Source organism: Choloepus didactylus, chromosome 6 (assembly GCF_015220235.1).
Source record: "Choloepus didactylus isolate mChoDid1 chromosome 6, mChoDid1.pri, whole genome shotgun sequence".
Lineage (NCBI taxonomy): Eukaryota > Metazoa > Chordata > Mammalia > Pilosa > Megalonychidae > Choloepus > Choloepus didactylus.
Genome location: NC_051312.1, coordinates 20,791,784 through 20,816,167, shown reverse-complemented (window position 1 = coordinate 20,816,167; position 24,384 = coordinate 20,791,784). Strand labels below are relative to the sequence as shown.

The following is a 24,384-nucleotide window of genomic DNA, read 5'->3' as shown; positions in this document are numbered from 1 at the left end:
AAGTATGCCCATCAGAAACAATTATGTTATCATATCTAACATTAAAAGGAAAATTCCCTTAGCCCCTCATGCACCCTCAAGGAACTATCCCATCTTTGTGCTCTACTGTATAATGTCTATAGATCTGTCTCCACTTCCTCTCCTGACTTTCTGTCTCAAAACCACTCCAAACAGACCTTCATCCCCATCACTCCAAAAATTGCTCTTGTCAGGGTCCCCAATGATACCTACATTGCCATCAACTGCCAGATCAACCTGGAACTCTACACCTCTTACTTCTTCCTGTCAATGTGTTACTTCTTTGGCTGTGATAATGTGGCTTTGAAGATGTTTGCAAAATATTTTCCTTACCAATCTCATGAGGAAAGGGAACATGCTGAAGCTGCAGAACCAAAGAGGTGGCTGACTCTTCCTTCAGGATATCAAGAAATCAGAGTGAAAGGAATGGGAAAGAAGGCTGAATGCAATGGAGTGTGTGTTATGCTTGGAAGAAAGGGTAATCTGTCACTACTAGAACTGCACAAATGACCCCCACATGTGTGAATTCATTGAGATAAATTACCTGAATGAGAAGGTAAAGTCCATCAAAGAACTGGGAGACTATGTAACCTACTTGCACAAGATGGGGACCCTGGATTCTGGCTTGGCAGACAATCTCTTTGACAAGCATGCTCTGAGAAATAGTGATGATGAAAGCTAAGCCCTATGCTGGCTTCCCCAGAGCCACAGGGTGACCTCCATGGTCACCACAGCAGTGAATGCATGTTGGGTTTACCTTTACCTTTTCTGTAAGTTGAACCAACATCCACCAAGTTCTTTCACTTGTACCATTCCTTCAAATAAAGTAATTTGGCACACACACACACACACACACACACACACAGACACACACACACACACACACACACCAAAAGTCATTGTAGTTCTACTTCCAGTAACAATGGTCTAGATTATTTGGATGATCTCCCTCACCAAAAATAACCAGAAAAGTTGAATAATTGTTTACTCTCTTTGGGTGAAAAATAACTCAAAAAAGTTATTCTTGATTACAAAATAAGATTGGTTTCATTATTTTTGGCCTGCTTATTTACTTAGGTGCAGGAAGAGTAATGCTTTTACATGTGGGTCTTTATAAATTTGCTTTTCTGGGATCTTATATAAGGAATCTCAGGTTGGACTTTTAAAATCTTCCTGAGGCTAGGAAGTCAAGCCAAGAACTTGACACCAGATTTCACCTACAATACTTATCAATTTGGGTGAAATATCCTAAAGTTCCTGGGTCTGCTAGAAAGTGAGCTTCCTTACCCATAAGGTTGGGAACCTCGTAAACCAGGTACCAGGTCAATTTTCTTGGAAGGACATTTTAACCATTGGCTCCATAAAGTCAACCTTAGTTTCATTAAATATTTGGTCATATCTAATTATATGAATATATTTCTCAAATATAATATTTCAGGCAATCTCTTGGTTTCATAATGAATGTTTCCAATTATGTTCTACTTAAAGAAGACAGATTTTTTTAACCTATGTCAATAACCATATGGTCATGAAAATAAGACTATTCAATAAGAATTTCTGCATTCTAGAGGGCTCAGACAGGGAAAATAAAATGTCAGGTATAAATGCTTGATTTTAGTTTACAAAAGCAGAGTAACCTAAATTGTTATTAGTTATAGATAGCTTAACAGAAAAGATAAAGGGCTTCTTGTACACACTCAAATTAGAACATTAAAACAACATCAATAAAATTCCAAACAAAAATAGTAATCATCCCTCATCAGTTCATTCAGTCCGATTATAGGAACCCTTGTTTCACTGGATCTTGGACTACCAGGATCAGAATCCATGTGATACTTGACTAGAGCTCTGAAAATCCCAACTTAGTGTACCAGTAGGATCTCAAAGTTGTTAATTGATGCCTTCAGAAGTCTATACTCTAAGGAATCTGGCATAGTCCTTTTCCATAGGACTCTGGATAGTCCTTTGTTGAAGACAAAACCATTCTGGCCTATTGCCGATTGTGGAGCTTCAAAGATGTTTCAGGGCAAAACAAAAATGATCTGTAGTGGCAAAAGACTTGAAATGACTGTGGTTAGCCTATAAGTTAATAGGCTAATAATAATTGTAAAAAGTTAAATATTTGATGAATTAATTGCAAGAATGATGCAACTGATAAGGAAATCTGGAGCTTACATTTCAGTGGGGGGGAGATAAGCAAAAACAATAAACCTAAATTAAAGGTTGGAAGGTGATAAATACAATGGAAAACAGAAAAGATATATCAGAGTAAAGAGAATCTAAGTGTCTTGGTGAGGTTTTGATGGAGGAAAAATCAGTATTAAATAAGGTAGTCAGGGAAAATCTCATCGAGAATATGAGCTTCAATCAAAGGCAGGAAGGGAGTGTGAAGTTAGAATAGTAGGAGATGAGATCAGAAAGATAATTGACATATTTGTTGGTGGGGTGAGAGGTAATAGGGTGTCTTATAAGACTTTGGGCTTTTGCTCTGAGTAAAATAATGAAACACCACCACAGGGACTTGAGCAAAGCAGTGGCATGATCTAACCCGTGTATTAGAGGATCAGTCTGGACAGATGAATAGAAAAAAAGGGGGGACAAAAAATAAATGAATAACAGTGGGCGAAGAGTAATATGAGATGATTTGGGTGTTCTTTTGAACTTTGATTTTATTTTTATTCTTATTTTCATTTTTATTTCTTGTAGTAATGAAAATGTTAAAAAATTGATTGTGGTGATGAAAGCACAACTATATGATACTGAGAACAACTGATGGCACACTTTGAATGACTGTATGTTATGTGGTTATATCTCAATAAAATGGCATTAAAATAAAATTAATTAATTAAAAAAATGAATTATAAAAGTTCCAAAATATCAAAAGACTATATATATATATATTTTATACATGCCCCAAAATATGGAAACTTACACTATAGAGTTAAATATTTTTAAGAAGCGTTAAAGGCAGAAAACTTTAAAAATGAAATGACACAGCTAAGATGAAATGTATTTTAGCTTGCAGCAATATTTATTTATTATAGCAAAGATTATAAATAATTTATCAATATAGCTTAGGTTAAAAATAGTTCTAAAAATGAGTTAGAGCTATGGGCATAGATATGACACAATATCTAATAAAATGTTGTGATGGTCAACTTGACTAGGTTATGATATCCAGCTGTTTGGTCAAACACTGGCCTAGAAGTTGCTGTGGTGGTATATTGTAGACGGGATTATTATCTACAATCAGTTGACTTTAAGTAAAGGAGATTACCCTTGATAATGTCAGTGGGCATCATATGATCAGTTGAAAGCATTAAAAGCAAAGAACTGAAGTTTCCAAAAGAAGAAATTCTGCCCCTAAGTTTCCAGCCTGCTTCAGTCCCCTAAAAATTTCATATTCAAGACTGCAATATCACTTTTATAGGAATTCCTAGGCTGGTGCCCATCCTACAGATTCAGACTTGACAGCTCCAACAATCATTTGAGCCAATTCCTTAAAAATATATCTCCTATATACACATATACACCAACGTATATCCCATTGTTTCTGTTTCTCTAGCAAACTCTAAGATACTGTACAATCATTTTTTTGTGTTGATATGTCCCTGATATGAAGCCAAGTGGAAGCTGGTGCTGCCAACATGTGGGCTATGATGTCTTTCAGGAAATGTTAGTTTGGAACTGGGTTTGCCAGTGACAGCTGGAATTATAGGACTGCAAAACAGTAGAAATAAATGGAAGAACACAGGCATCAGAGGCAACTTAAAGAGTTAAGGTTTTTTTTTTTTTTTTTTTTTTTTGCTTTTTCACCACAGGCAGCAAAGCCAGAAGAACAATCAAATGACTAATAGAGAACAGTCCATGATCTATTACTTACCTGTACAATAGCAAGTGAGCACAAGTCTGTTGATTGCTGCAATGAAAAATAATAATTCTTTCTCCAGTTTTCCAGACCTAAGCCAATACCCAAACACAGAGCCTGCCAGTTGAAGTAGAAGCCATTTCCCCTTGAGAAAGGACTCTGCAGTGCCATAGCAAGTGGCAGTTCCTCACATTCATTCAACAAAAGGACTTATAGCTCTTTATCTCAGTAAATGTACACAGGGAAAAAGATTACACTGGATCTTTCAAGGGCTGTTAAATTCAGGGTCTAAGCCAACACTAACACCAGCAGCAGACTCAAAACACCATCACAAAAAACAAACAAACAAACAAAACCGTTATGGCCTGCCTATTAAAAGGAGATATGGAGATCAAGTGATCAATGAAGTACTCATCCAGGTTTACTTAAAGTGGATCCACTGTGTCTGCAGACACATCCTGCAGTCTTTCAGGATGGTTATACTTAACAGAAGAAAGCTTCACATTTGTTTCCTGAACTGACTGATAGAGTAATAAAGACTGAAATGACCCAGTGGGAACCCCTGAAACTTAACCCCATCTCCAGCCAAGATACAAATCAGAAGCAATGTTGCATCCCAAAAGGAATAGCAGAGATAAGTGTCACCATCAAAGATTTAATGGATGCAAGAGTGTGGTCTGCATCATATCCCTATTTAATATAGCAATCTGAATGTGCTGGTTTGAAGCTATTATGTACCCAGAAAAGGCCATGTTCTTTTAGTCCATTCCTGTAGGTGTGGACCAGCTGTGGTGAGACTTCTTGTTTAGGTTGTTTCAATTGAGATGTAACCCACCGAATTCAAAGGGGGTCTTAATCCTTTACTGGAGTCCTGTGTGTGAAGATTGAAATACAGAAAAAGTCCAGAGAGAATTCAGAGAGAAACTCCCAGAGAAAGCTGAGAGAGAAAAGCCCCAGAGGTGCAAAGAGAGGACCGACACATGCTCAGAGAGACAGCCACTGGAATGAGAACCTGAAAGCAATGGAACCCAAGAGTGAAGGACCAGCAGATGTCAGTCATGTGCCTTCTGATGTTGACAGAGGTGTCCCAGATACCAGTGGCCTTTCTTCAGAGTATAGGTATCACCATGTAGATGCCTTAATTGGGACATTTTCACAGCCTACAAACTGTAAATTGTAAATTGTAAGTTAATAAATCCATATTGTAAAAGCCAATCCATTTCTGGTATATTGCATTATGGAAGCTTTAGCAAATCTAAATATATTTGATACCAAGAAGTAGGGTGCTGAGATACAAACCTAAAAATGCTAGAACAGCTTTAAAAATGGATAAGGGGAAGATTCTGGAAAAGTTGTGAGATGCTTGATAGAGAAGGCCTAGATTGGTCTCAGAGAGGGTGGGACATATTCCCCAGGGACTGAGGAGACCTTGGCCACCACCCCAGTGTTTTGAGGGTGTTGAGTCCTTCTGTCTGCAACTCCAAGCATTTCCAAGCACCAGCAAATTTATCTCAGCTCTTGATTTCTCTTAAGTAATGCAATGAATGAAACAAGACCCACTCTGAGTGGGTACAGTCCACACATCCATGGAAATAATTTAATCAAAGGTATCACCCATGGTTGGATGAGTCACATCTCCATGGAAACAGTAAAGAGGTTCTACCCAACAAGACTGGGTTAAAAGATTATGACTTTTGTGGGTGACATAATATATCCAAGCCAGCACATGGCATGTATCAGAACTTCATTCCTTTTTATGGTTGGAAAATATTCCTTTTTTTGGTATACACAACATTTTATTTATCCTTTCATCTTCTGACAGACACTTGGGTTGCTTCCACTCTGTTGTGAATAATGCTGCTATAAATAATAGTGTTCAAATATCTGTTTGAGTCCCTACTTTCAATTATTTGGGGTGTATACCAGAAGTGGGGATTGCCAGGTCATAGGGAATTCTACATTTAACTTTTTGAGGAACCATTCAACTGTTTTCCTCAGTGGCTGCATCATTTTATCCTCCCACCAACAATGTATGAAGAAGGTTTCTATTTTTCCATATCCTCACCAACACTTGTTATTTTCCTTTTTTTTTTTTTAATACTAGCCATTCAAGTAGGTGTGAAGGGGCATTTCACTGTGGTTTTGATTTGTATTTGTGTAACGGCTAGTGATGTTGAGCATCATTTCATGTGATTTATTGACCCTTTATATATCATCTTTGGAGAAATGTCTATTCAAGTCCTTTGCCCATTTGAAATTGGGTTTTTTGTTGTTTTGTTGTTGAGTTGTAGGAGTTCTTTATATGTGTTGTGGATATTAAACTCTTATCAGATGAATGGTATCCAAATATTTTCTCCCATTCTATAACTTTTCTTTTCTGTTCTTTCACTTTTGATAGGATATTTCATAAATCTTTTGACTTGACTCAGAGCCTGTTCACAGACAACAAAGGTAGAGTAAACTTCCTTTTCTTGACATTTAGAATGGCAGATACTATATCTGTGTCTATATATGAATATATGTGTGAGTGTGTCTGAATATGTGTGTGAGTGTCTGTGTGAGATTTAAGAGTTTAAAATCTGCCTTGTGGAGGACTACCTATAGTTGACCATATATTTTGAAAATTAAAAACTAAGATAGATACAAATATATTGAAAGACAGAGAAAGAGAGAGAGAATATGAGAGTAAGAGACAGATATATTGTAAATATTAACCATAGTTATCCTTGGTTGGTAAAAACACATAATTTTTAACCTCCTTTTTTATCTGCTTAGGTATATTTTACAAAGATATATAACAAGCATAATTAATTTTGTCATTTAAAAATCAATATTAAAAGTTTTTAAAATAAACTTTTGGCTAACCACTCCTCCGTCTGCACTGAATGATTACTAAAGCAGTTCTAACTAGAGCCATAGACCTCCAGATCTGAGTCACTAAATTGCTACATGATTAGGGTGTAACATTTTCCAAGTAAATTATCAGGGCCTCTCTAGTGTTTAAAATTAAAAAAAAAGAATGATTCTGTCTCTTGCTAAAGAGAAGATCAAAGGTATGATAGTGGGGAAGCCCAGACTTCAATATGGAAAGTTGTGGGCTGTGGCATGGACAGAAGAGATAAAATAAATTTTGTTTTCTCAACCAACAATGCTGTTCAATGTCATGCAGTAGTATTAAAGAGGGGCAGGAGTGTTTGTTGACCTCCCTGGGCCCCAAGAAAGCATTAGTAGCATCAGCTTTGCTGATACATAGAAGACAAAAAATAGTGCATGCAAGTAGGAATAGAAGAAAAGGCAGTTGGGATACAACAAATTAGCCACAGGTGACTTGCAGGAGGCTCTATGAAGCTTATGTCATAGGCTGAACAGAGTTGGCTCTCTAGTTACTCAGGGTATCAAGTCCCTCAAGAATCAGTTCACTGTCACTTCTGCCATGAAGCTTTCCTTATGCCCAGATTAGTGTCACCTCCCCATGCACCGGACTCCATTGGTATTTTAGCCAAACATCACAAATACACATAATAAATGCCACCACAAGATACAGTTCTGCACTAGATGGAACTCTTCTGAGGGCACAATTTTTGTACCAAAAAAATGAACTAATATATATTTTCAAGTGTCACCCTTTAAAGCCTTATGGCATATTACTGCATGATGCATCAGGAAGAGAAACTAAAAGCTCCCTTAAACAATGAGGTCAGGAGTCAATCTAAGCCTTAGTTTCATGGTCTATAATACAGGAATAATAACAGTATCTGCTTCAAGGATCATAATAATGATTAAATGAGATAATGCATGTAAACATCTTAGCACATTGTCAAGTACCAAGTAGCTGACAAATATTAGCTATTGTTGCAATTAAATAATTCAGAAAAGAAAAAAAAAATCAGAGCATTAAGAAATCATAATTTTTTTATCTTGATGAATGGTTAAGGCTATGTATGCATTCTTGATCCAGAAATTCCTGGGATCATGTGGGAAACCGAGTCTTCCATGTTGCCTGAGGTGTATCTAGGGTGGTGGCTTGGAACGCTAAGCCACAGGCCTGCATGGAATGCCGTGCGGGCTCACCCTGTAAAGATATGTGTCTTGTGACTATGACAACAATGTTTACCATTGTCCTAAACCTAGATTGTTCCTTCTGATATGCAACAGGATGTAACATAGGTATCTGGTGGGCTCTCCTGAGCCTGAGGACATTTAGCACATACTCCCTGATCTTCTGAAATAAATAACTGAAGCAAAGGTGCATTATGGTCCACTTAGCATGAGAGGCAGTGGGCCCCCTGCTCCCTTAATTCTTAACTTTGTGTCTGTGTCTCATTCCTGTGCCACCCTGTCAGCAGCAAGTGGTGTCCAGTGTGGGGCTCGAAGAACTGGACCTGGTTCCTGACAGAAGAATCACTTGAACGATTGAGGTACAGGGGCACTGGAACTTGGGTGGAGGTAATGGCCATCTTTTGTACGTGTTCCTTGTAGAATGACCCTGAGCATTATAAGCAAGGTAATGGGTAATGTTGAAGGACACAATAAATATGTTCCCTATATTTCCCTCTTATGGCAGCTGCTGCAGGCCAGCAGTGTAAAGGTGGGGGAGTCACAAATCTTAGAATTGCTGCAGATTATTGAAAAATACTGCTCTTGGTTCCCTACCCTTGGCTCCCTTGAATTGCATGACTGGGAGTGGGTAGGTAAGGAATTGAAACAAAAACATATGCAAGGAGCTAATTTGCCTATTACTATTTGGTCTACATGGTCTTTAATTAAGTCTGTTCTTGAGCCTTTAAAAACTGATGATGACAAGGAAGAATATGAGTCTGATGACAATACTGGTCCCAATCCTCTTTCTGATGATGATAAGGGTAAAAAAGATCCAGTAAAATCTCAAGTTTTTAATCTTGTCAATGCCCAAAACTTCCTTCTGTGCCTTGCTGGGAGGAATGGCCCACGCCTCCTCTGCTGCATCTTTCTGCACATAGCTGTAAACCTGCCCACCTCTCAGGCATACAGCAGGGTCTGGCAGAAGCCAGGCAGCATGGAGATCTGGAGGCTATGTGCTGTCCCTCCACCAACTCCAAGCCCTCTATCTTGGAGCTTTCCCCAGCTACAGCAGGGAGTGCAGCAGTAGACTTCGCTGTCAGTGCTGAGGTATGTCTTCCCCCCAATAATCCTGTTAAGGTCCCCACCGGCTATTATGGCCCCTTACCTAAAGGGATGGTGGGTCTTTTGCTTGGACACAGTTCTCTCAATCTTAAGGGTGTTCATGTACACACTGGAGTCATTGACTCTAACTATACTGGGGAAATTCAGGTGGTCATGTCTTCTTCTATTCCACGGACTGCTCATAAAGGTGAAAGAATTGCTTAACTCTTATTATTACCTTATGTACCTGTTGGTTCCTCCTCTAAAAATCAGGAAAATGGAAGTTTCAGTAGCACAGACAAGGCAGGAATTTTTCTCACAGAGGCTCTGCAGGAGCCGCTCCCTATGTGTACTCTTACAATTCATGGGCATAACTTTACTGGACTTATAGATACGGGTGCAGATGTCTCTATTATTAGTCAACAACATTGGCCCCAACATTGGCCATTGCAAGAGGCATGAATTACTGTTGTGGGCCTAGGCTCCCCTCAGGGACTTATGCAAAGTGTTCATATTTTGCCTTGCCTTTGCCCTGAGGGACAGAAGGCCACTCTACAGCCTTATGTGGCTGCTCTGCCTCTTAATCTTTGGGGCAGAGACCTACTTAAACAATGGGGTGCTACTGTACATATCCCTCCTCCCAGTGGAGTGTACAGTATTCAAAGCCACAAAATGATGGCAAATATGGGGTATGCCCCTAGCTGTGGGCTTGGCGTACATTTGCAAGGTACCCCTTCACCCATACAAGTCTCACCAAAATGTGATCAATTTGGTTTAGGATATAAACCTTTTTTAGTAGTGGCCACTGTTCATTCACCTCCCCAACCTGTCCCATTAGTATGGACCACAACAAAACTGATATGGGTAGAGCAGTGGCCACTTACAAAAGAAAAATTAGAGGCTTTACATGAATTGGTTCAAAAACAATTGTCCTTGCAGCTTATCAAAGAGTCTTTTAGTCCTTGGAATTCTCCTGTGTTCCCAATAAAGAAAAAATCAGGAAAATGGAGAATGTTAACTGACCTAAAAGGTGTTAATGCTATCATTCAGCCCATGGGAACTTTTACAACCTGGGCTCTCCAATCCTAGCATGATTCCTGAAAACTGGGCTTTAGTGGTCATTAACATTAAAGACTGTTTCTTTTCCATCCTTTTAGCTGATCAAGATAAGGAAAAATTTGCTTTTACTATTTTGTCCCTTAACAATAAAACCCCTTCTAAATGATATCAGTGGAAGGTTTTACCACAAGGTATGCTAAATAGTCCTACAATATGTCAATATTATGTTGACCATGCCTTACAGCCTGTCTATTTAAATTTTCCTAAAGCTTATGTAATCCATTATATGGATGATATTTTGTGCTCTGCACCTCAGGAGACTGAAGTAGAAGCTTTGTTCTATGCTGTTCAAAAAGCTTTGCAGGATGTAGGATTGCATATTGCTACTGACAAAGTGCAAAGCAATTTGCCTGTGCAGTATTTGGGTTCTAGTATCAATAGACTTACAATTCAACCCCAAAAAATACAACTCTGCAGAGATGCTTTTACCACCTTAAATGATTTACAAAAACTACTAGGGGATATTAATTGGCTTTGCCCCAAAGTAGGTATAGCTAACTATGAGCTCTCCAACCTATTTTCTCTCCTTTGTGGGGATCCTAATTAAACAGCCCTAGATCTTTAACTTCAGCTGCAGAGAAGGAAATACAATTAGTGGAAGCTAAAGTTCAACAAGCTCAGATATCCCATGTTGATCCTACACAACCTTTATCTCTACTTATCTTTTCCACTCCCAAATCCCCCACAGGCTTGCTTTTGCAAAATGATAAGCTTGTAGAATGGATCTTCTTGCCCAATTCTTCTGTAAAACCATTTCCCCTTATCTAGATCTCTTAGCTACTTTAGTTGCTCAAGCCAGAAAAAAGGCAAAACAACTCAATGGTTTTGACCTTCATTTAATTGTGCTCTCTATAACTGCTAAAGAACTCTCAGTTATTTTGCAACAACATCTAGCTTGGCAAATTGCTCTAGCTGACTATGTTGGCCAGCTGGATAATCATTATCCAAAAAATGATCTTTTCCAGTTCATTTGACATACACAATGGATACTGCCTATGTATACTTCTTGTGAGACTTTAATCAATGCTCCCATTGTTTTTACTGATGGGTCATCTAAAGGTTGAGCTGACTATACTGGCCCTAAGTCCAAAGTTTTAGATCTTCCTCATTTCTCTGCCCAGCAAGCTGAACTGGCTGCTGTAATAGCCATCTTAACAGATTTTTCTGGGGTTGTTAATATTTTATCTGATTCTGCCTATGTTGCTCATGTAGCTAGTAAAATTGAAACAGCATCAATTAAGAAACAGTTGCCTCCTTGTTTATTTAACCTTTTTCTTGAGCTACAATCAGTTATTCATGCTCATGTATCTCCTTTTTATATTACTCATATTCATTCCCATACCAACCTCCCAGGCCCTTTAGCAGCTGGCAATGCTGCTGCAGATAAATTATTACTGCCTGTTATTTCAGAAGCTTCTCATTTTCACTCACTTACTCATCTTAATGTGCAAGGAATCATGACTTGATTTCCCTTTACTAGAAAACAAGCTAAAGATATTGTTTCTTCTTGTCCTAATTGTCAACTACTTACTGCTCCACCTTTGCAGGATCCTGGTGTTAACCCTTGTGGTCTAGCCCCCAATGATTTATGGCAAATGGATGTTACTCATATCCCTTCCTTTGACCAATTAGCCACTGTTCATGTCAGCATTGACATGTACTCTGGCTTTCTTTGGGTCACAGCACAAACCAGTGAAACATTTCAACATGTTCGTACTCACCTTTTTGCCTGTTTTGCCTCTATGGGCTTGCCCCATGCTTTAAAACCTGATAATGGCCCAGCCTATACATCTGCAAAATTTGCTACTTTTACTACAACTTGGGGCATTCATCATACCACTGGTACTCCTTATAATCCCCAAGGACAAGCTAATGTTGAGCGTGCCCATCATACTTTAAAAACTATGTTAACAAAACAAAAAGGGTGAGATGATGGAACTCCCCATGGATGATTATCAAAAGCTCTATTTACTTTAAATTTTCTAAATTGTTATGAAAAAACTAGGCAGCACTGCCACAGAACAACATTTTCCAGCTGAAAAGATGACACAAACATTATTTCCTTAAAGCACCTCCTATATGGTGGAAGGACATGCTAACTAATGAATGGACAATGGGTACTTTATTAACATGGGGAAGAGGTTATGCTTGTGTTTCCCCAGGTGATGGACAAGCACCGCTTTGGATACCAGCCCAATGACTGAAGCCGTACCATGAACCCAGCAAAGGAAAGAAAATTCCTGTGGGATGTCAAGCTGCCAGTGATGCAGTTCCAGGGTCTGACACTGAAGATGACAGTGATAAGGCCAACACCCTGAACTAGGGAAGCCTGACATCCAACTTGGGGTCAGATAAAAAAGTTGTGTCAGGATGCAGAAAAACAAGTCCAGCAAGCCATGCTGTCAGTAACAAGTCCTAACCTGACTGCAGCAATGATGGCTCTTATCGCTGTTGCTGTGAGTATATCTCCAGCATGTGCTCATTCAGGAAATTACACTTATTGGGCTTAATTCTCTCTATGCTCAGGATAAATATCCTATTATTTGGCACAGTGTTGGCTGGTCTCCACCTAGACTTACTTTAAATCATTCTTATGTTCAATATACACTTTGGAGGCTTCCTATTAGTTTACTTAACATTTATTTCACAAAAATAGATACTTTTGGAATACAAGCCTGTGTCAGAGACCCCTATGTGTTCTGGGTAGGAAACTTAACTATTAACACTACTACCAAAGAAATTTCTTGTCTGGCCAATTGGAGTTGCTCATTATATACTTGTTTAAATAACACCATAAACTCTAGCAACATCACTGTTGTAGTTCTTAGATGACAAAAGGGTCTATGGCTCCCTGTTTCACAGCATAAACCTTGAGAGTCATCACTGTTAGGTTCAGAGCCATTCAAGAATCCACACAAATGCAGCAAGTCATGGTTTAAGTAGAGAGTTTAAGGTTTATTAGAGGAAGAAAGCAGAAGAAAGCAGGTGGGAGCCATCAGAAAAGAAAGAAAGGAAAAATGGCTCTGCCCTCTTTCTGAGAGCAGCATTTTTTAAAGGAAAAATCCACATTGGGTATTGGGGGGGAAGGTCCTGCTGAGTGTGTTCTGGGCCTCAATTGGGTGAGTGCTTATCAGTTTCTGCTGACTGGTTACTAGGGTTTTAACATGCTACTCTTCTTTGATGTGCACTATATTATCTATGTGGAGGAAGCAGGCCTTTTGGCTTGTTTGTGGTCATTCATCTTTATGGGGATATCTGATCTTGCCTTGTCTGCCCCCTGGAGTCTAGGTGCCACTGTGACTAGGATTCCTAAAATAGCCTTCAACCCTTAGTTTATGGCACACCTGGTATTTATGAGATAAGCAGCAGGGCCTGTGGATCAGAAATAGCCATTGCTACAACTGCTGCTGTTGCAGGAACAGCCTTACATCAATCTATTCATACCACTGAATTTGTCCAAAAATGGCACAAGAATGCAAGCAAGTCTTGGTGTGAGCAATTACAAACTGACAAAGAAGTTATTGCTCACCTTGTAGACCTAGAAAATGCTGTTCTCCTCCTAGGAGAAGAAGTTGAGAATCTATGGTATCAATTTAAGTTAAAATGTGACTGAAATACATCCATGTTTTGTGTGACCCCTCGTGAATATAATCACACACTTTTTAATTGGAGTAAAGTTAAAAAACATTTACTTGGACACCATAAAAATCTTACATTTGATATTCTAAAACTGCTGGTTCTCTTACTGAAACTGAAACTATTCAAGGCATCACTAAAGGCCTTGAAGGATTAAATCCCCTTATATGGGTTTTTTAATAATTTTGCTTTGTCTTTGTTTAGTCCTCAGATGCATGAGAAAAACCCTCTCAGACCTAAAGCAGAAAGAAGCTGCTTGGTCCATCCTGTCTGCATTGAAGAAACAAAAAGGGGAACATGTGGGAAACTGAGTCTTCCATGTTGCCTGAAGTGTATCTAGGGTGGTGGCTTGGAACAGTAAGCCACAGGCCTGCATGGAGCACCATGCATGCATGCCCTGTAAAGATATGTGTCTTGTGACTATGATGACAACATTTACCATTGTCCTAAACCTGGATTGTTCCTTCTGATATGCAACAGGATGTAAACATAGGTATCTGGTGGGCTGTCTGGAACCTGAGGACATTTAGCACATACTGCCTGATTTTCTGAAATAAATAACTGGAGCAAAGGTGCATTATGGTCCACTTAGTATGAGATGCAGTGGGGTCCCTGCTCCCTTAATTCTTAACTTTGTGTCTGTGTCTCATTCCTGCACCACCCTGTCAGCAACAGGATCAAATCCCAGCTCTACCATTTATCAAATTTGCTGTCTCTGCCTCAGCTTTCTCATTTGTAGATGGATATGATAGTCTTATGTTGTATAATATATCTAAATTATTTAATAAATGGCATATTGTAATCACAATAAGTATTAGCCTATCATGATCAAATTTTTTGGCTGTTTTGCAAATGAGAAAACCACCATCCAAAGTAGTTGTGACTTATCCAAGATCACAGAGAAAGTTAGCAGTGTTGTTGGGACTAGAACTCAGGTCTCCTGATTCCCACCCTGTTGGGGACAATTAAGGTAGCATATATAATATTCACCTTCAGCGATACCGGTAACATGCAACATGGCCGCCAGGGCTGATGCAAGAACAGCTTAAGCTATAATTAGCCTTCTTCAAGGAAGTAACAGTAGTTCCCACCTAAGCAGTAGCTAGTTCATGCCTAAACAGTAGCCACCCATTGGCCATCCACCCTAGCAACAGCAATCACCAATCCCAGACCGCTACCTGTCCTTATTAGCCACCCCCTCTCCCTCCAGGGCATATATACCCTGCCTCTTCAATAAAGTTTTGCAGCTTGATCAGAAACCTGTCTTGCTGTCATTCTTCACGTCTCTTGTCCCATACCATTCCTCCCTCACAGGATTTGGAGCCTCCGTTGATCGTCCCACGGGCCGGGACACCACCCCAGTACAAAAAGTCAAGACACCTGCTAAGTTCCCAAGTGAAGTCATAACTGGAATGAATATCTAGATCCAGCCTTCAAAACCTCGTGAATGACAAGGAAAACCAACAGGTGGTAGCACGTTCACACACAAAGAGCTCATCTCTATTGATTTCTTTCCCTGCTCAAAAATCTTAACAGGAAACCTAAAACTCAACCATCACTATCCTGACCATACTACAGTGTCTCTCCTGTGTAAGCTTCAATTATCTCTAATCATGAACTCTGTTACCAACTCAGAAAAGAATCCCTCTCAATAGTTTGCTCCTGAAGTCCTTATTGTCAATTAATTGAATTGTTGAACAAAAACTAACCCTTTAAGAAGTCATATGGCATTACCGCATCTAAGATGTTCCAAAATAAATCATTCTAGTGTTTTACAAATAGAAAATTTGACCTTATGTTCTATAGACAGTTCATGGGGTGTCCCTCCCCTCAAAAATATTAAAGGGCAATAAAGATTGAAATAAAAGGAAATTAGGATTATGCAGTTTGAGAGCAAAACTTTACATGAATGAAACCTAACTGTGAACAAAAATATAAAGTCACTTTGGAGAAATCTGTCTTGTTATACTGGACAGACATAGATAGATTAAAATACTGCCTTACCTAAAGATAAAGCAGATCCATTAGAAGGGAAGCTTGCCAATAATGCAACCACAAAAAAACTGAAAGCATAAGCAGTTCTTATCCAGCTGCATTACAGGGGGTAAGGAGCTCTAGAGCATCACTCTCAGAGCAGTTTAGCCAGATGCCACTAGATATTCAAATTTTAGCCACAACTCCCTCATTTCCATGCCTATCAAGCAAACTTAAAACCAGCATATAACACCTCCATCCCCATTCTATGAAGATGGGCCAGAATGAATAAGGTCCATGTGAGCTTCCCTGTCTATGGAAACTTCATGCCTAATGATAAAATCTAGAAACTGGCACTCTCCTTTTTGTGTCATTCTCTTGTGAGCTTCTTTGTCTCAAATCAGCAACCAGAATCTGATTAACCTCTGAGACCAAGATTCTGTTCCTGAAAATCTAGGCCTTTGAATTCTCCAAGATAAATATTTTTTGGTTAGCTCTTTTGGCCACCTCTCAGCTTCCTCCAATGATACCTCCCATTCTTGGAACTTACCTTTCTAAAGTGTCCCGGCCCACGGGACATTCAACGGAAGCTCCGAGTCCTGTGAGGGAGGAATGGTATGGGACAAGAGACATGAGGAATGACAGCAAGACAAAGATTACGATCAAGCTGCAAAACTTTATTGAAGAGGCAGAGCATATATACTCTAGGAGAAGGGGAAGTGGCTAGCAAGGGCTCGTGGCGGTCTAGGATTGGTGGCTGCTGTTGCTAGGGCAGATGGCAGATGTAGGGTTAGCATTTTTGGCGTGAACTAGCACTTTTGGCGTGAACTACTTCCGTAAAGAAGGCTGAGGGTAACTTAAGCTATTGTTGTATCAGCCCTGGTGGCCATGCTGCACATCTCCGGCATAGCTGAAGGTGGACTTCATGCATGCTACCTTAATCGCCCTCTACATCTCCTCCCTTTGTTTTTCAAAAGGATGGAGGAAGAATGCTGATTGAGCATTCTTTTGGCATTAACCTGCTGGGGGAAGTAGAGGCCTCATTCCCCAAGTTGTTTGTGGCTTCTGTTTTTCTGGGGAGGGGAATTTGTGCAGAGCGAACCCCTATGCAAATGAGGCATACTTCTCAAGGAGCTCGAAAATGGCCTTTAGTTGCTTTGGCCCTCCTTTGCAGTGCTTTGCCTCGCACCCAGCGGTACCAATCATAGCATAAGCTAGAAGCATACTTTCGAGTTATATGATGCTCCCGTAGGAGGGGGCTTTCTTACCCGAAAGGGTGGGTAGCAGGTAGGTTTTCTGGATCCACACCTTGGTCAGCGAGGTGAAGCCAGTGATAATGCACTTGAATAGGCTTGCCTAGGGCAGAATCAACTTGGTCCTTAACTAGCTGTATTATTCTTTTTATGGCCCAAGGTGCAAAAGATATTATAAGGAGTATGGTTATAAAGGGGCCTAATATAGGGAGGAGGTAAGGGAGAATTCCGTTGAGCCCCCAGGAGGTACTTCCTTGGGTTTCTCGCTCATGTTTGCGGTTTTCAATTCCTTCCCTAAGTTTGGTCATGGAATCCTTAACTATGCCAGAATGGTCAGCGTAAAAGCAACATTCCTCACCTAGTGCAGCACAAAGCCCTCCCTGCTTAAGGAAAAGCAGATCCAAACCTCTTCTGTTTTGGAGAACAACCTCCGATAGGGACGTAAGGGATTTTTCAAGATGGGTGATGGAGGTTTCAATGCGGGCTAAATCTTCGTCTATAGCAGCTCTTAGGTGGGAGAAGCCTTGGTTGTGGAGGATAATAGAGGCGGTTCCAGTGCTTAGGCCAGCAATACCTAAAAGAGAAGCAATAGTGACAGCCGTGATAATTTCTCTTTTGTTTCTTAGCATGGTTGGAGGTTGCGCTGTTAAGTGGTGATAAAGGTCTTCCTCTGCATGGAAGAGGACATGGGGTAGCACAGCCACTAAGAGGCACATTTCCCCTGTTTCAGTGAGGGCTTTTGCTGATACGCAAGAAGTAAGCCCCGTGGAAGAGCACAGCCATTTTGCTCCTATTGGGGGAATATAGAATTTACCTTCTGGAAAGGACGACTATGCACAGACCTTTTTTAAGGAGGAGGAAATGTTACCAATACAATGTCCAGAGTGAAGAATGGATTGCATAGTAAGGCCGATTTTTCTGTTTGCATTCCAAGGACATTGTGGAGGATTGTCTTCGTCAGAAATATTAAATGAGGTATTAAGGGCTACAGCATCATAAAAAGGGGGATTAATAGAGAAACATAGCCAGCAACTGCGAGTAAGGTTAGGCTGGGAGGAGTTTAGAGAGAGAAAGGTGGCTTGGAGTATTTATAGATTGGGTTAAGCTCTATGGAAGAGCTTGAGGGTGACAATGTTGGGTTGGTAGTAGGGGAAGAATTAGCGGGTTTGCGAGAAGGGGTAGTTGGGCGCGGGGGAGCGAGCACCACATTTGGCCCTATGGCGGATGGTTTTTGCTGTACTGCTTCTTTTTTTATTAGAATAAGAGATCCCGGGTCAGATCCTGCTAAATAGATTTGGAAGCCCCAAGTTCGACCCATGAGCCAAGAGGTATCAGTAGGGTCTAGTACAGTGAGCATAAGTTTTTTTGGACAGAGGTACCTATCATACCAGCGGTTGCCTGGGTTTTGGCAAGTATATGGGACCTCTGTAAGATTTAGAAATTTGTCAGGGGCATAGAGTTTCCAGCTAGTGGCCAGTGTTTCACACCCCCAGTATGCACAGTAGTACTCATAGGGGGAATTGCAGTACGGTTTTCCAGGATTTGAGGATGGGCACATGTAATAATTCTGTATATTAAGGCTGCCGGGATAACCAACAGGTTTTGGATTAGGAGGGGGAAACAGATCAGTGGCATTAAAAACAAAAGAGGGGCGTCCTGCAGTGGTATTGCAAAGAATTATTTTGGAATCTTCCCATCGCGCAAGGGTCCATTTCCAAGGCTGGTGGGGGTTGGAATTGCGATCAGGATTGCCATGCGATATACTAGGTAAGAGAAGGCATAAAGCAGCAATTTTGAGTGGTAGTAGGCTTAACATGGTTGTATTGATGAAGGCTTAAGTCCTTTAGTTAAGGGAGGGAGGTCAGCAGGGTAATGCACCCCACAATGCACAGGTATGTTATAGCAAGTAAGGCTTTTTCAAATAGATTCCAATCCTTTGGGGCAATAATAGCTAACCCGGCTGCAAATAGCAAGGCCAGAGAGCCAATTAGTAAGAGCTAATAGTTCATGTGGCCTTAGCGATGGGGCAAACCTGTAAGTTGGGCCTTTTTTGGTTGCCGGCTGCACGTAGGTTGGGCGTGTTCTGGGCAGGCTGCAGCGGGTGTCCTTCTCTGAGAGAGGGCTGGGTCGAGCGGCGACGGGGGCGGGCCCCTGGTGCCGACGCAGGCAGGGGCAGCTACGGCAGGAGTTGTGAGGTCGCTGGAGTGTTGATGCGCTGGAGGAGAAAAGAAAGAGATTTTTCTCAGGGAGAGGCTTCTTCCCTGGAGAGGTTATTATCAAGGGGGGGTTTGGGAGTTTGAGGGGTTTGTTTTGGCAGTGGTGAATTGACATGTTTAATTAGTCTTTCTGGGAGCCAGCAAGGGCCTTCTTTCTCTTGATCATATATGCAAGCAGAGCCTCGTCCCCAAATAATAACGGGGTCAGGCCCATTCCACTTCGATGTCAAGGGGTCACGCCACATAACAGTGGCTTGTTGCGTTTGTGTTTTGAGATGCCAGTGTCTATCAGCTGCAGATTGTCCATTAATATCTAGGGTTAAGAAGTTAAGGACAAAAAGGGCATGGTGTAGAAGGTCTCGGGGACATTGCTTTGTGAGGTTGAGAGTGCTATCAGCTAGACGGCACAGGGCATTTTTTAGGGTGCGATGTGCTTGCTCTACTATTCCCTGTCCTTGGGGATTATAAGGTATTCCCGTAATGTGCTTAATTTGCAATTGCTGACAGAATGTTTGAAAGTTTTTTCCAGTATACCCAGGTCCATTATCTGTTTTAATGGTTTTAGGCTGGCCTAAAACGGTGAAGCAATGTAGCAAATGAGATGACATGCTTTGAAGCTTCCCCTGATTGCAAACTAGCTAGTATGAATCCACTGTACGTATCAATACAGACATGTATATATTTAAGTTGTCCAAAACTAGCGAGATGGGTGACATCCATTTGCCAGATTTCGTTTGGGATGAGCCCTTTTGGGTTGACTCCCATATGGGGGACTGGCAGGTGAGTTACACAGTTTTTGCAGGCTTTAACAACTTCTCTTGCCTGCTCCCTTGTAATGTTAAATTTCAGGCGGAGAGTGTTTGCATTTAAATGGTGTTGGGCATGGGCTTAAGAGGCCAGGGTTAGAGAATTGCAAAAATTGGAACATATTAGCTGGGTGGCAGCGTCTGCTAGTGCGTTACCTTCCGCTAGAGGGCCTGGCAGGTTCTGATGGGCATGGAGGTGTCCTATGAAGAAAGGGAGCTGTCGTTTGAGAATTAATTTTTGTAGCTTTGAGAATAAGGGGACTGCATTGGTGGACGGTTTGATAAATGGAGTTGTTTCTAATAGCGGTATGGACTGAGCTATATATGCACTATCAGTGTATAAATTAAAAGGTTGGTTTTGAAGGTGGGAAAAAACCTGCAGGACTGCATAGAGCTCGACAAGTTGAGCTGAGGTATAGGGAGAGCACACGGAAAATGCTTGACCCTGGATGACATATGCTGCGGTCCCATTTGCTGAACCATCAGTAAAGACTAAGGTAGCAAAGTCTATGGGTTTTGCTTTAGTGACCTTTGGGAAAGTGAATTGATGGATTTTAGCAAACTGGATTAATGGGTCGTTTGGGTAATGATTATCAATATCGCCTAGGAATGAAGAGCATGCGATAGCCCATTCATCGTTGGTTTGGAAAAGCCAATGGATTTGATCTTGGGTGTAAGGGACAATAAGGGAATCAGGATCTTTTCCAAACAGTTGGCGGCTAGTTTGCCGGCCTTTAATTATGAGGGCAGCTATAAGAGCAACGTATGGCGAGAGCACTTTTGTTGGAGTAGCTGGGAGATGAACCCAGAGTAGTGGGTGGCCTCGCCCGTTTGGTTGTTTTAAATTGGATTGCCAGAATACACCTGTAGGTGTATGAATTGTATGAAGAATTATAAAAATTAAAGGCTGGTGGTAGTTTATTTGAAAGCAAGTTTGATTTTGGATAGCTTGATTTATGATGGTAAGTGCCTGCATTGCCTCTGGAGTTACGCTTCAGGGAGAGGAGGGGTTTGCGTCTCCTTTTAAGATATTATTGAGTGGCAGAAGAGCTTCAGTGGGTAGCTTTAGGTAGGGGTGAATGTCCCCTAAAAATTTTTGGAAGTCATTTAACGTCAGTAGATGGGAGGTTCGCAGTTGAATGCAGGGTGTTAAAACTTGATGGTGCCAAAGCTCGAACCCTAGATAAGAAAAGGGGTCTGAAGTTTGTACTTTGTTAGGGGCTATTTGAAGACCTTTTGCTGCTAAATTTTTAAGAAGGTCTTGAAAACAAGAATGTAGGTTGGACATGTCCTGACTCGCTAACAGGATATCATCCATGTAATGGAGAATGTAGATCTGTGGCCATAGTTGTCTGACAGGGTTAACGGCGTCAGCAACAAATTTTTGGCATAAAGTCAGACTATTGGCCATGCCCTGTGGCAAGACTTTCCATTGAAATCGGGGCATAGGGCCTTGAAAATTGATTTGAGGAACACTAAAGGCAAAATGTTGCCTGTCTTCCGGGTGAAGAGGTATGGAGAAAAAACAATCTTTTAAATCTATGACTATTTTATGAAAATTAATAGGGATAGCAACTGGTGAAGGGAAGCCAGGTTGCAGTGCTCCCATGGGCAACATTGCTTTGTTTACAGCTCGTAAATCTTGCAAAAGTCTCCATTTGCCTGATTTCTTTTTTATAACAAAAATAGGAGTGTTCCAAGGGGACTGAGTAGGTTCAATATGTCCGGCATTAAGTTGTTCCTGTACTAACTCTATAGCTGCTAAGGTTTTTTCCTGAGTTAGGGGCCATTGATCAACCCATACTGGTTCTATGGATTTCCAAGAGATTTTTTCAGCATGGGGTACAGGGATGTCAATGGCCGTCAGACTAAATTTTGGGAGAGCCCGAGTCCTGTTCTAGCTATATTAGGTGTTATAGAGATGGGCTGTCTTATTCCTTGATTAGCTTTGCCTAGGCCTTTGCCAGGGAGAAAATTCATTTTTAGCATTTGAGCAGTAACTGTATCACTAGGGCTGCACTTCATTTGAGTTAAGATATCTCTGCCCCATAGATTGACGGGGAGATGGGGGATAACATATGGTATAACTGTACCGGTGTTTCCTTCCTCATCCTCCCATTTAAGGGTTTGTGAACAGAGTCGCCATTTTGGGAGCTGGCGGCGCCATTTTGGGAGCTGGTGGCGCCATTTTGGGTTTGACTACGTGTAACTGGAAAGGCGTAGGTGTGGTGAGCGCAATGGGGACGTGATGAGGGGGCATTTTCTGGAAGCACAAGGGCTGCAACGCTGTGAGCTGCTGACCGGAGGTCGGCGAGCAAATTGGCGGCTCGCAGCCGCTCTTGATTAAAAGTTTCTCTAAAGTTATCTGCATGTAGCCGGAGGTTTTCTGTGGCCTCTTCCAAAGCGCGAAACTGAGGTAAGGACGTGACTGGATAAAAATGAGAATATGGTTTTGGAAAATTGGGTGCGTAAGGGGGTGGCTGAAACGGAGGAAGGGAGTTGATCTCCAAAGAGGGAGAGATTTTAGCCTCCGGTTCCTCCAAAGGGGGAGAAATTTTAGCCTCTGGTTCGATATTGTGCTGATCGGGAGATAGACTAGCTTGACTGGTTGGGGTATTTGGCCTATCCCTGTTGGGGTTTTTGTTTAGAGGGTTTTCAGGTATGTTAATAATTACTGAGCTGCATGCTGAAGCGGGACGAGAGTGCTCTCTTAAAGCTTCCTCTCCTTTTTTGCAGAGGTTTTGAATGTCTGGAGCTAAAGAATGGACTCTTAGGATTTCATTAATTAGATTCCAATAAGAAAAGGCAGTAACCGGGACCTTTTCAGGACCAAAGGTCTGGGAATAATCTTTTAAACAGTCACCGACTCTTAGCCAGCATTGGTGGTCTATAGTACCTTCTTGAGGGAACCAAGGGCAGGTTTTTAACAAAAAATCAAAAAAGCGCGTGAGATCTTTTTTCTTAACTCTAGTTCCTCGTGCCTTGAGCGATTGTTTGACCTGACTAATACATAATTCATGTTGGGAGATTGCTTGTCCCATGTTGGGGATGGGGGCTTACCTTTTGTTGCTTTCTTTTCTTCTTCTTCTTTCCTGTCGCTGACACTGATCGACTGGTGAAGGGATCTGTCTCGCGAGCGCGCTTCCCCGCGGCGATCCCGGGTGCGGTGAGTGTGAGAGGCCTCTCTCCTTGAGTGCGGCGTTCCGTCTCTCACAGAACTCAGGGCCCCACGTTGGGCGCCAGTTTGTCCCGGCCCGCGGGACGTTCAACGGAGGCTCCGAGTCCTGTGAGGGAGGAATGGTATGGGACAAGAGACATGAAGAACGACAGCAAGACAAATATCCTGATCAAGCTGCAAAACTTTATTGAAGAGGCAGAGCATATATACTCTAGGAGAAGGGGAAGTGGCTAGCAAGGGCTCGTGGCGGTCTAGGATTGGTGGCTGCTGTTGCTAGGGTGGATGGCAGATGTAGGGTTAGCATTTTTGGCGTGAACTAGCACTTTTGGTGCGAACTACTTCCATAAAGAAGGCTGAGGGTAACTTAAGCTATTGTTGTATCAGCCCTGGCGGCCATGTTGCACATCTCCGGCATAGCTGAAGGTGGACTTCATGCATGTTACCTTAATCGCCCTCTACACTAAAGCTAACTTTTCTGCTCTGCTGCATATTCAACTTGTTCATATATTCTTATTTTTGTCCTTGGCAGAGATACAAGTAAATGGTCATCAGTCTTTATCTTAGGCTTAATGATGGTGACTAACTTGCCATGTAGCCTCTTTCTCAGCCATACTGACAACTGAAGAAATGGATGACATCAGAGAGAATACCAAGGTCAGTTGGTGAAGTATATACCAAGGGAAAGGAACTCTGGTATAATATCAATTTAGGCCAAATAAATGTACAGCCATAAATCTGCTATACTTGCACAACTTTTTCCAGTTCACAAGTGGCTTGTGTGGCTTGTGAATCCCCCATGTCACAGCTTCTTCCTTCCATTTGCAAAGACTGGAAAAATGATTGCTCTCACTACTTTCAAACAAAGCATTTGCATTTCTGGCAGCTATACATGGATGATTGATTTATTCATGGTCACATAAAATATTTAGTTAAAGGACAGTCCAGGGATTATGGAAGACAACTTCTTTCATGAATAAGGAAATGATGGCACAAGCCATCTGACTCACAGTCATGCAGCATTGGTGGCAGAGCTCCAAGCTGGCCATAGGGGACATTGGTGCCTTGCTAGAAATTACCTCAATAAAACTGATATCGAGGTTATACAGGGAGTAGAATTGACCCCAACTTTTCTAGCTGAATGCTCACAGAGCTTTTCAGGTTTCCATTGGATTCA

The 24,384-nt window shown here is 41.3% G+C and overlaps 1 pseudogene; it reads right to left on the bottom strand.

Annotated features, from left to right (window-relative positions):
• LOC119537863 overlaps positions 1-16,394 on the bottom strand; it is a 117,580-nt pseudogene extending 101,186 nt beyond the window's left edge.
• Between the last annotated feature and the right edge of the window lie 7,990 nt (positions 16,395-24,384).